This window comes from Liolophura sinensis, chromosome 6 (assembly GCF_032854445.1).
Source record: "Liolophura sinensis isolate JHLJ2023 chromosome 6, CUHK_Ljap_v2, whole genome shotgun sequence".
Lineage (NCBI taxonomy): Eukaryota > Metazoa > Mollusca > Polyplacophora > Chitonida > Chitonidae > Liolophura > Liolophura sinensis.
In genome coordinates this window covers 1,766,917-1,778,244 of record NC_088300.1, presented here as the reverse complement: position 1 = coordinate 1,778,244, position 11,328 = coordinate 1,766,917, and positions in this window count along the sequence as shown.

The following is an 11,328-nucleotide window of genomic DNA, read 5'->3' as shown; positions in this document are numbered from 1 at the left end:
CCTGAAATGTAAATCTTATGTAACAAAGTCACGATTGTGTAATCCACTAATTACTAATCCACACCTTTGGTGGGTCGGCCACAAAAATTCCTCCATCACCATACAATTTTCACAAATCAGCCCTTTATATCTGTACCCTGGCACTGACCTCAAACAGTGCCTCAAACGGAAAGACGCATCAGTAATACAACAGTTATTTTGTAGACAAGTATAGACAGAAAGATGCGTCAGTAATACGACAGTTATTTTGTAGACAAGTATAGACAGAAAGATGCGTCAGTAATACGACAGTGATTTTGTAGACAAGTATGGACGGTAAGATGGGTCAGTAATACGACAGTTATTTTGTAGACAAGTATAGACAGAAAGATGCGTCAGTAATACGACAGTGATTTTGTAGACAAGTATAGACAGAAAGATGGGTCAGTAATACGACACTAATTTTGTAGACAAGTATGGACGGTAAGATGCGTCAGTAATACGACAGTTATTTTGTAGACAAGTATAGACAGAAAGATGTGTCAGTAATATGACAGTTATTTTGTAGACAAGTATGGACGGTAAGATGCATCAGTAATACGACAGTGATTTTGTAGACAAGTATGGACGGTAAGATGGCTCAGTAATACGACACTAATTTTGTAGACAAGTACAGAGAGAAAGATGTGTCAGTAATACGACAGTTATTTTGTAGACAAGTATGGACGGAGAGATGCATCAGTAATACGACAGTTATTTTGTAGACAAGTACAGAGAGAAAGATGCGTCAGTAATACGACAGTAATTTTGTAGACAAGTATAGACAGAAAGATGCGTCAGTAATACGACAGTTATTTTGTAGACAAGTACAGAGAGAAAGATGCATCAGTAATACGACAGTTATTTTGTAGACAAGCATAGACAGAAAGATGTGTCAGTAATATGACACTAATTTTGTAGACAAGTATGGACAGAAAGATAAGTCAGTAATATGACACTAATTTTGTAGACAAGTATGGACGGAAAGATGCGTCAGTAATACGACAGTAATTTTGTAGACAAGTATAGACAGAAAGATGTGTCAGTAATACAACAGTTATTTTGTAGACAAGTATGGACGGAAAGATGCATCAGTAATACGACAGTAATTTTGTAGACAAGTATAGACAGAAAGATGTGTCAGTAATACGACACTAATTTTGTAGACAAGTATGGACGGAAAGATGGGTCAGTAATACGACAGTTATTTTGTAGACAAGTATAGACAGAAAGATGCGTCAGTAATACGACAGTGATTTTGTAGACAAGTATAGACAGAAAGATGCGTCAGTAATACGACAGTTAGTTTGTAGACAAGTATGGACGGTAAGATGGGTCAGTAATACGACACTAATTTTGTAGACAAGTACAGAGAGAAAGATGTGTCAGTAATACGACAGTTATTTTGTAGACAAGTATGGACGGAAAGATGCATCAGTAATACAACAGTTATTTTGTAGACAAGTATAGACAGAAAGATGTGTCAGTAATATGACACTAATTTTGTAGACAAGTATGGACAGAAAGATGAGTCAGTAATATGACACTAATTTTGTAGACAAGTACGGACGGTAAGATGCATCAGTAATACAACAGTTATTTTGTAGACAAGTATAGACAGAAAGATGTGTCAGTAATACGACACTAATTTTGTAGACAAGTATGGACGGAAAGATGGGTCAGTAATACGACAGTTATTTTGTAGACAAGTATAGACAGAAAGATGCGTCAGTAATACGACAGTGATTTTGTAGACAAGTATAGACAGAAAGATGCGTCAGTAATACGACAGTTAGTTTGTAGACAAGTATGGACGGTAAGATGGGTCAGTAATACGACACTAATTTTGTAGACAAGTACAGAGAGAAAGATGTGTCAGTAATACGACACTAATTTTGTAGCCAAGTATGGACGGTAAGATGCATCAGTAATATGACAGTAATTTTGTAGACAAGTATAGACAGAAAGATGCGTCAGTAATACGACAGTGATTTTGTAGACAAGTATAGACAGAAAGATGCGTCAGTAATACGACAGTGATTTTGTAGACAAGTATAGACAGAAAGATGCGTCAGTAATACGACAGTTATTTTGTAGACAAGTATAGACAGAAAGATGCGTCAGTAATACGACAGTTATTTTGTAGACAAGTATGGACGGAAAGATGCATCAGTAATACGACACTAATTTTGTAGACAAGTATAGACAGAAAGATGCGTCAGTAATACGACACTAATTTTGTAGACAAGTATGGACGGAAAGATGCATCAGTATTACGACAGTGATTTTGTAGACAAGTACAGAGAGAAAGATGCGTCAGTAATACGACAGTGATTTTGTAGACAAGTATGGACGGAAAGATGCGTCAGTAATACGACACTAATTTTGTAGACAAGTATAGACAGAAAGATGCGTCAGTAATACGACACTAATTTTGTAGACAAGTATGGACGGAAAGATGCGTCAGTAATACGACACTAATTTTGTAGACAAGTATAGACAGAAAGATGCGTCAGTAATACGACACTAATTTTGTAGACAAGTATGGACGGAAAGATGCGTCAGTAATACGACACCAATTTTGTAGACAAGTACAGAGAGAAAGATGCGTCAGTAATACGACACTAATTTTGTAGACAAGTATGGACGGAAAGATGCATCAGTAATACGACAGTGATTTTGTAGATAAGTATGGACAGAAAGATGCGTCAGTAATACGACAGTTATTTTGTAGACAAGTATAGACAGAAAGATGCGTCAGTAATACGACACTAATTTTGTAGACAAGTATGGACGGAAAGATGCGTCAGTAATACGACACTAATTTTGTAGACAAGTACAGAGAGAAAGATGTGTCAGTAATACGACAGTTATTTTGTAGACAAGTATGGAGGGAAAGATGCATCAGTAATACGACAGTTATTTTGTAGACAAGTATGGACAGAAAGATGCGTCAGTAATACGACAGTTATTTTGTAGACAAGTATGGACGGAAAGATGCATCAGTAATACGACAGTGATTTTGTAGACAAGTACAGAGAGAAAGATGTGTCAGTAATATGACACTAATTTTGCAGACAAGTATGGACGGAAAGATGCATCAGTAATACGACAGTGATTTTGTAGACAAGTACAGAGAGAAAGATGCGTCAGTAATACGACAGTTATTTTGTAGACAAGTATGGACGGAAAGATGCATGAGTAATACGACAGTTATTTTGTAGACAAGTACAGAGAGAAAGATGCGTCAGTAATACGACAGTTATTTTGTAGACAAGTATGGACGGAAAGATGCATCAGTAATATGACAGTGATTTTGTAGACAAGTATGGACGGAAAGATGGGTCAGTAATACGACACTAATTTTGTAGACAAGTATGGACGGAAAGATGCATGAGTAATACGACAGTGATTTTGTAGACAAGTACAGAGAGAAAGATGCGTCAGTAATACGACACTAATTTTGTAGACAAGTATGGACGGAAAGATGCATCAGTAATACGACAGTGATTTTGTAGACAAGTATGGACGGAAAGATGCGTCAGTAATACGACACTAATTTTGTAGACAAGTATAGACAGAAAGATGCGTCAGTAATACGACAGTTATTTTGTAGACAAGTATGGACGGAAAGATGCATCAGTAATACGAGAGTTATTTTGTAGACAAGTACAGAGAGAAAGATGCGTCAGTAATACGACAGTTAGTTTGTAGACAAGTATTGACAGAAAGATGAGTCAGTAATACGACAGTGATTTTGTAGACAAGTATGGACGGTAAGATGCGTCAGTAATACGACAGTTATTTTGTAGACAAGTATAGACAGAAAGATGGGTCAGTAATACGACAGTTATTTTGTAGACAAGTATTGACAGAAAGATGAGTCAGTAATACGACAGTGATTTTGTAGACAAGTATAGACAGAAAGATGCGTCAGTAATACGACAGTTATTTTGTAGACAAGTATAGACAGAAAGATGGGTCAGTAATACGACAGTTATTTTGTAGACAAGTATAGACAGAAAGATGCGTCAGTAATACGACAGTGATTTTGTAGACAAGTATAGACAGAAAGATGCGTCAGTAATACGACAGTTATTTTGTAGACAAGTATAGACAGAAAGATGTGTCAGTAATACTACAGTTATTTTGTAGACAAGTATTGACAGAAAGATGAGTCAGTAATACGACAGTGATTTTGTAGACAAGTATGGACGGTAAGATGCGTCAGTAATACGACAGTTATTTTGTAGACAAGTATAGACAGAAAGATGCGTCAGTAATACGACAGTTATTTTGTAGACAAGTATAGACAGAAAGATGGGTCAGTAATACGACAGTTATTTTGTAGACAAGTATGGACGGAAAGATGGGTCAGTAATACAACAGTTATTTTGTAGACAAGTATAGACAGAAAGATGCGTCAGTAATATGACAGTTATTTTGTAGACAAGTATAGACAGAAAGATGTGTCAGTAATACGACAGTTATTTTGTAGACAAGTATGGACGGAAAGACGCATCAGTAATACGACAGTTATTTTGTAGACAAGTATGGACGAAAAGATGGGTCAGTAATACGACAGTTATTTTGTAGACAAGTATAGACAGAAAGATGCGTCAGTAATACGACAGTTATTTTGTAGACAAGTATAGACAGAAAGATGAGTCAGTAATACGACAGTGATTTTGTAGACAAGTATGGACGGTAAGATGCGTCAGTAATACGACAATTATTTTGTAGACAAGTATAGACAGAAAGATGCGTCAGTAATACGACAGTGATTTTGTAGACAAGTATGGACGGTAAGATGCGTCAGTAATACGAGAGTTATTTTGTAGACAAGTATAGACAGAAAGATGTGTCAGTAATACTACAGTTATTTTGTAGACAAGTATAGACAGAAAGATGTGTCAGTAATACAACATTTATTTTGTAGACAAGCATAGACAATTGTAGACAAGTATAGACAGAAAGATGAGTCAGTAATACGACAGTGATTTTGTAGACAAGTATGGACGGTAAGATGCGTCAGTAATACGACAGTTATTTTGTAGACAAGTATAGACAGAAAGATGTGTCAGTAATACAACAGTTATTTTGTAGACAAGTATAGACCGAAAGATGCGTCAGTAATACGACAGTTATTTTGTAGACAAATATAGACAGAAAGATGCATCAGTAATACAACAGTTATTCTGTCTTACATAATTGCCTGCAGTTTGAACACTGAGTGGAATGAAGCTCTTCCAAGTAATGATGCTGCTTACAGCAGTGCATAGCGTAATAATACAGAAGTCAACAAAATCTGGACACAGGTGAAGTATAGTGCAGTCAGTATTTACTTATTTTACCTGTGTAAATGACAAATTTTGACAACCTGCCCATATGCTTGCAGTAGCAGGATTTGAACTTGTACATGTAACTGCAGGGGCCGCAAAGTAATGGTCTCCTGTAAAGGTATTTCCGCTGTCCTGACCCAGTAAAGATTCAGCATTCAGTAAAAGTGTGATGAGTATTAAGAAACATGAAATACATTGTTAACATTACGAAATCAAAAGTTCTACCTGACAACTGAAGGTTCATATTCATTAATGTTTCACAAAAGAGCTTACAGCATATAGCTAAATGGAAGGAGCACTACGCTGAGATGTGACAATGATATGTTTCAAATAAATGATACCTCCCAGGTATGTCAAATAGCTTATTACAGTGTCACTTTTTTCTATATGTTAACCAGGAATCTTAACATTCATATCTGGATGTTATTCATACCTGGATGTCACTCACTAGACCACTGATTATGTACATCACTGTATAAACACTTATTCGTATTTATATTAGATATGGCAGAAACCATGTTTTTTTTTGTGAGGACAACACTTCTGCTTTGTTTCTTACAGAAATGTTCATTAAGGCTCCTACGGAGGTGATATGGAAGACTAATTTCTAAGCCCAGACACCTCACTGTTCATGTGTCATTATGTGTAAAATAACCAGTCAGTTACAATAAATGCTGCCTCGGGCCGGTACACAGATGAGCAACCAAATCAATCAGGTAGAAAACCAATAAAAAATTGATGACATTCCTTGTGATGTTGGATCGATTAAGGTCTATTTAAGACATGTCTGTCAGAGTTATGCCCCTTGATCCATATTTCAAAAAAAAAAAAAAAAAAAAAATTAAAAGCTGTAATTTTCAAAGTAATTATTTATCACAAATTTCCACACCACACTAAAATGAAATTTAATAATGATGTTTAACAGCAAATTAATGATCATATTATTTCACCAACACACTGTGAAAAATGACAAGGAAGTGATACAATGCACTCACAATAGGTCAAAGGAGATCAAACATGGAGAATTTTTGTATCTCATATTAAGAATGTGCCTTTGCATATTGCAGCCTTAAATATAAATATTTGAAGACAAACTGTGTTAGAAAAAGGTGTTTGGTATGCACTTTTCTGCAACACACAAAGATAACGTGACTCTATCAGGACTTTTCCCAACTGTCATTATTCCACTGTGACCAATTACACTCCGACCAATTACATTATTCCACTGTGACCAAGAACTCAAGTAAAATATTAACTGACCATCTACAACAGACTTTCTTGTCATACCAGTATATATATATATTTGTACAGATATAAACATGTATTTTGTTTATGACAACAAACAAACTTTATGTATGTACAGTGTACAGTGTATACCCATTATGTCTGGCAAATAAAAGTGTATAAAATAGCGCATCGCTAAACTTTTGGCACATCTTCAGTCTTCTTGGGTTCCACTTGTACAAGTAATAATGCACTTTTCCACATTCATTTTTTCTTATCCAACTTCTGCATATAAATTAATAGAGAGATTCACTCCCTCGGGCTGGGAGAAGACCACACGGCATTTGTATGGGTTGCCTTCATCTTTATTTACCAGTAAATACCACTTATCAGAATCAAATTGGCTATAAATAGTTTGAGGAGCACAGCAATGACCCACTCCCAAGATCTTCTCCAATGACTAAGTGTGAAGACTACATCATGAGGCCTGCAAGAATTCCTCCATCGGTTCATGTAATTTTGTCAGACAATTTTTTCTTTCTTGAATTGTATAATTACTTGCTTCAAGATAACTAACAGGTGTTGACTACCTCTCACAGTAATGGGGAGATATGAACATAACTTCTTTGTTACTTACTAGAAAGTAAATATGAATGCAAAAAATGCATGTATGTAGTTTGTTCTTAAACTGAATAATTTTCCCTGATGTTCCCCACCTCAACAGGCTCACTCAAAAATCTTTGGCAGAAAAATGAGTATATGGTGAAAGACGACATTCAGAAAAAAAGCGAGAAAAAAAAAAAAAACATAAATGAAAACATATATTTTCAACTATGTGAATCGTATAACATTCTAAAGCTACATCCAAAAGAATGTACACAAATTTAAAACCAAAGATTAAAAAAGTAACGGCCTAAGGAAATGTCAATCTGCAGTTATTACATAAGTGGCAAGCTTGCTGGCTGGTTTTGGTACTTCATGTTTTACATCATATGATTGCACATTAGACCACCAGCTGTCTACAAGTCTGCCAACACAATGATAAGACTCTGCCGCACGTGTAAACAAAAAACTGATAAATCTCAAATACACATGTAAAAATAATCGAGAACAAACAATTTTACAGCTCGTGTGCTCTTACGCATATGCTCAGTACACTTGCATCTGCACTGACATACACATGTATTGATAAGTATGTGCATATATGTTTAATAGCTCACAAGCTTGTCTCCAATAAACAGCATGTGTCAATAAATCAACCCGCAGAACTTATCAGACAGAAAATTTGTAACTGTATTTGTATATATCAATACCCCATGAGACTGAAGGTTTAAAACTGCAGCAGGAATAGCAAGAACTATAGGAGGTTTTTATCAGGGGATTTTGCCCTATATCTCTTCTCCACACCACCCAAAAAGAAACACTTTTAACTACACACGTATATATATTTTAAAAATTAAAGTGCAGTCTTACTTTTTTCAAATGTGCTTTATCACATCTTCTGTTAGCAATTTTAACATGTACAATGTGGCATGGCAAGACAAAAATTTATATCAAATGTGTTCCTCAGTGACTGAGACTGTACCACATCACATACACCACTAACAAAAGTGTGCCCAGACTGGCTGTGGCGACCATTTCAAAGGTCACATATTCAGGCAGTACCATCAAACTATTACAGGTAAGAACTGTGCCCACAATGGCTGTGGCGGCCATTTCGAAGGTCACATATTCAGGCAGTACCATCAAACTATTACAGGTAAGAACTGTGTCCAGACTGGCTGTGGCGGCCATGTTGGAGGTCACATATTCAGGCAGTACCATCAAACTATTACAGGTAATACAAGTTCTTATTTCATATGCGCAAAGTTAAGTTTGAAATCGATTCTCTTCAAATCTTGTCTAAACTAACCACAAAATTCCACACATGCATTGTCAAGAACAGCTTCTCATGCCTAGCATGCCTCGTTATGTACAAATTACTCACATAACTCATTTACTCAGCAGAAAAGTGGTGAAAAAAATATGTTCATGTCTATGTCAGGTTATGATAACTTTCAATATACAAAACACAATGAAAATTTGACTCATGCCAAGACTTAAAACTGTCTGTTGGGGAAATATTTTGGGTTATTTTCAGGAATGGCCAGTTCTCCATGTCTGCAGATGAAATGGTGCAGATGTGTGAAGGGACTGGAGTGAATACTGGATTGCTAAGGCTTATTATGCATAAACCAGGAGACTGCTACTGAACTAGGAGTCCCAGAGGCTTGGTCTGTTTGCACTGTTCCCAGTAAATATTTATTAAATGTGATGACAACGGAACATTTTGAATTAATCTAGACCAGTGATATCTAATAAATTACAAGTACAATTAACACCACGGCTTTTTTCTAAACCTGGGGGTGTGTACAATGTACTTTTTGAACAGTTACATGAACAGCCAGATGAACCCTAACTCATGTAAATTGACAAGAGGCCATATTTCACCTGTAAAATGTGACCATTTACTGGCTTTATTTTCACTCCCCATGCTGTAGCCTCTTGTGTTAGTTTTAAAACTCAGTGGATTGCAACAAAACGGCAGGCTACAATTATGCATGAAACAATTTTTCTGGTCTGTAACAAAAGTCTGTCTTTCTGAAATACTGAATGCCATTAAACACTGTATAGTAATCGTGAATTCTGCCCTTGTCTACCTCCAACCTCATGCAGAATAAATCTTGTCTAAACTAACCACAAAATTCCACACATGCATTGTCAAGAACAGCTTCTCATGCCTAGCATGCCTCGTTATGTACAAATTACTCACATAACTCATTTACTCAGCAGAAAAGTGGTGAAAAAAATATGTTCATGTCTATGTCAGGTTATGATAACTTTCAATATACAAAACACAATGAAAATTTGTCATTTTCATTGATAAAATTGACAATTTTTGACACACAAATTGGCTACATAGTCAAGTATTCAGAAAACTATACTGGAAAAGTACCTAAAAGTTCTTAGCATGGGGTAGTTTGGCTGACATTGAAAGCTGCAAAAATGCCGAGGAATGTCCGCTTGGCAAGGGGTTGGCTGCTCATGATTGTGCAACCCACATGGAGGGCAGTGATACTGATCAGCGCTGCAAGGGCAGGGCGTGCTGCACTCTTGTTCCACCTGTCTAAGAATAGGCGCCGGAAGATATGAAGCTCCTGTGACACACGTATCAAGGTCAAGATCAAACTGGCACGGGAAAGTGCACTTCTGCAATGCGAGCAGATTTGTATGGCGCATACCTGCAGCGTGTTCTAACAGCAATGTGCAGGCCTTACACGTAATCAAAACTGTCAAATAGTGTGTGCTCTATTTTCGCTCCAAGGTCAAGGTGTTTCCAGGATTATCAAATTGCAACTATAATGAAGAGCACATCAGCATTTCTATTATCCACAACCTATACTAGTTGTTTTCAGCAGAAATGCTTATCTATTATGATTTATTTTAAAATAAAATGACTCCTGCCAGACACAGTTGAGAAACATCAGAAACCTGAACTGTTGCAAATTAAAGAACATTTCAGGGATACTCACATCCCTTCCCTATATCTGTGGGGTGTGCACTATACACTTCAGGAACCTTTGCCAGCCAAGAGGTTTACATTCACAACCCTTCCCTATATCTGTGGAGTGTGCACTATACACTTCAGGAACCTTTGCCAGCCAAGAAGTTTACATTCACAACCCTTCCCTATATCTGTGGAGTGTTCACTATACACTTCAGGAACCTTTGCCAGCCAATAAGTTTACATTCACAACCCTTCCCTATATCTGTGGCGTGTGCTCTATACACTTCAGGAACCTTTGCCAGCCAAGAAGTTTACATTCACAACCCTTCCCTATATCTGTGGGGTGTGCACATTTCAGGGACATTCACAACCCTTCCCAATATCTGTGGGGTGTGGACTATACACTTCAGGAACCTTTGCCAGCCAATAAGTTTATATTCACATCCCTTCCCTATATCTGTGGAGTGTGCACTATACATTTCAGGAACCTTTGCCAGCCAATAAGTTTACATTCACAACCCTTCCCAATATCTGTGGAGTGTGCACTATACACTTCAGGAACCTTTGCCAGCCAAGAAGTTTACATTCAAAACCCTTCCCTATATCTGTGGAGTGTGCACTATACATTTCAAGAACCTTTGCCAGTCAAGAGGTTTACATTCACAACTCTTCCCTATATCTGTGGAGTGTGCACTATACGCTTCAGGAACCTTTGCCAGCCAAGAGGTTTACATTCACAACCCTTCCCTATCTCTGTGGAGTGTGCACTATACATTTCAGGAATATTTGCCAGCCAAGAGGTTTACATTCACAACACTTCCCTATATCTGTGGGGTGTTCACTATACACTTCAGGAACCTTTGCCAGCCAAGAAGTTTACATTCACAACCCTTCCCTATATCTGTGGAGTGTACACTATGCACTTCAGGAACCTTTGGCAGCCAGGAAGTTTATATTCAGAACTCTTCTCTATATCTGTGGAGTGTTCACTATACACTTCAGGAACCTTTGCCAGCCAAGAAGTTTACATTCACAACACTTCCCTATATCTGTGGGGTGTTCACTAAACACTTCAGGAACCTTTGCCAGCCAAGAAGTTTACATTCACAACCCTTCCCTATATCTGTGGGGTGTTCACTAAACACTTCAGGAACCTTTGCCAGCCAAGAAGTTTACATTCACAACCCTTCCCTATCT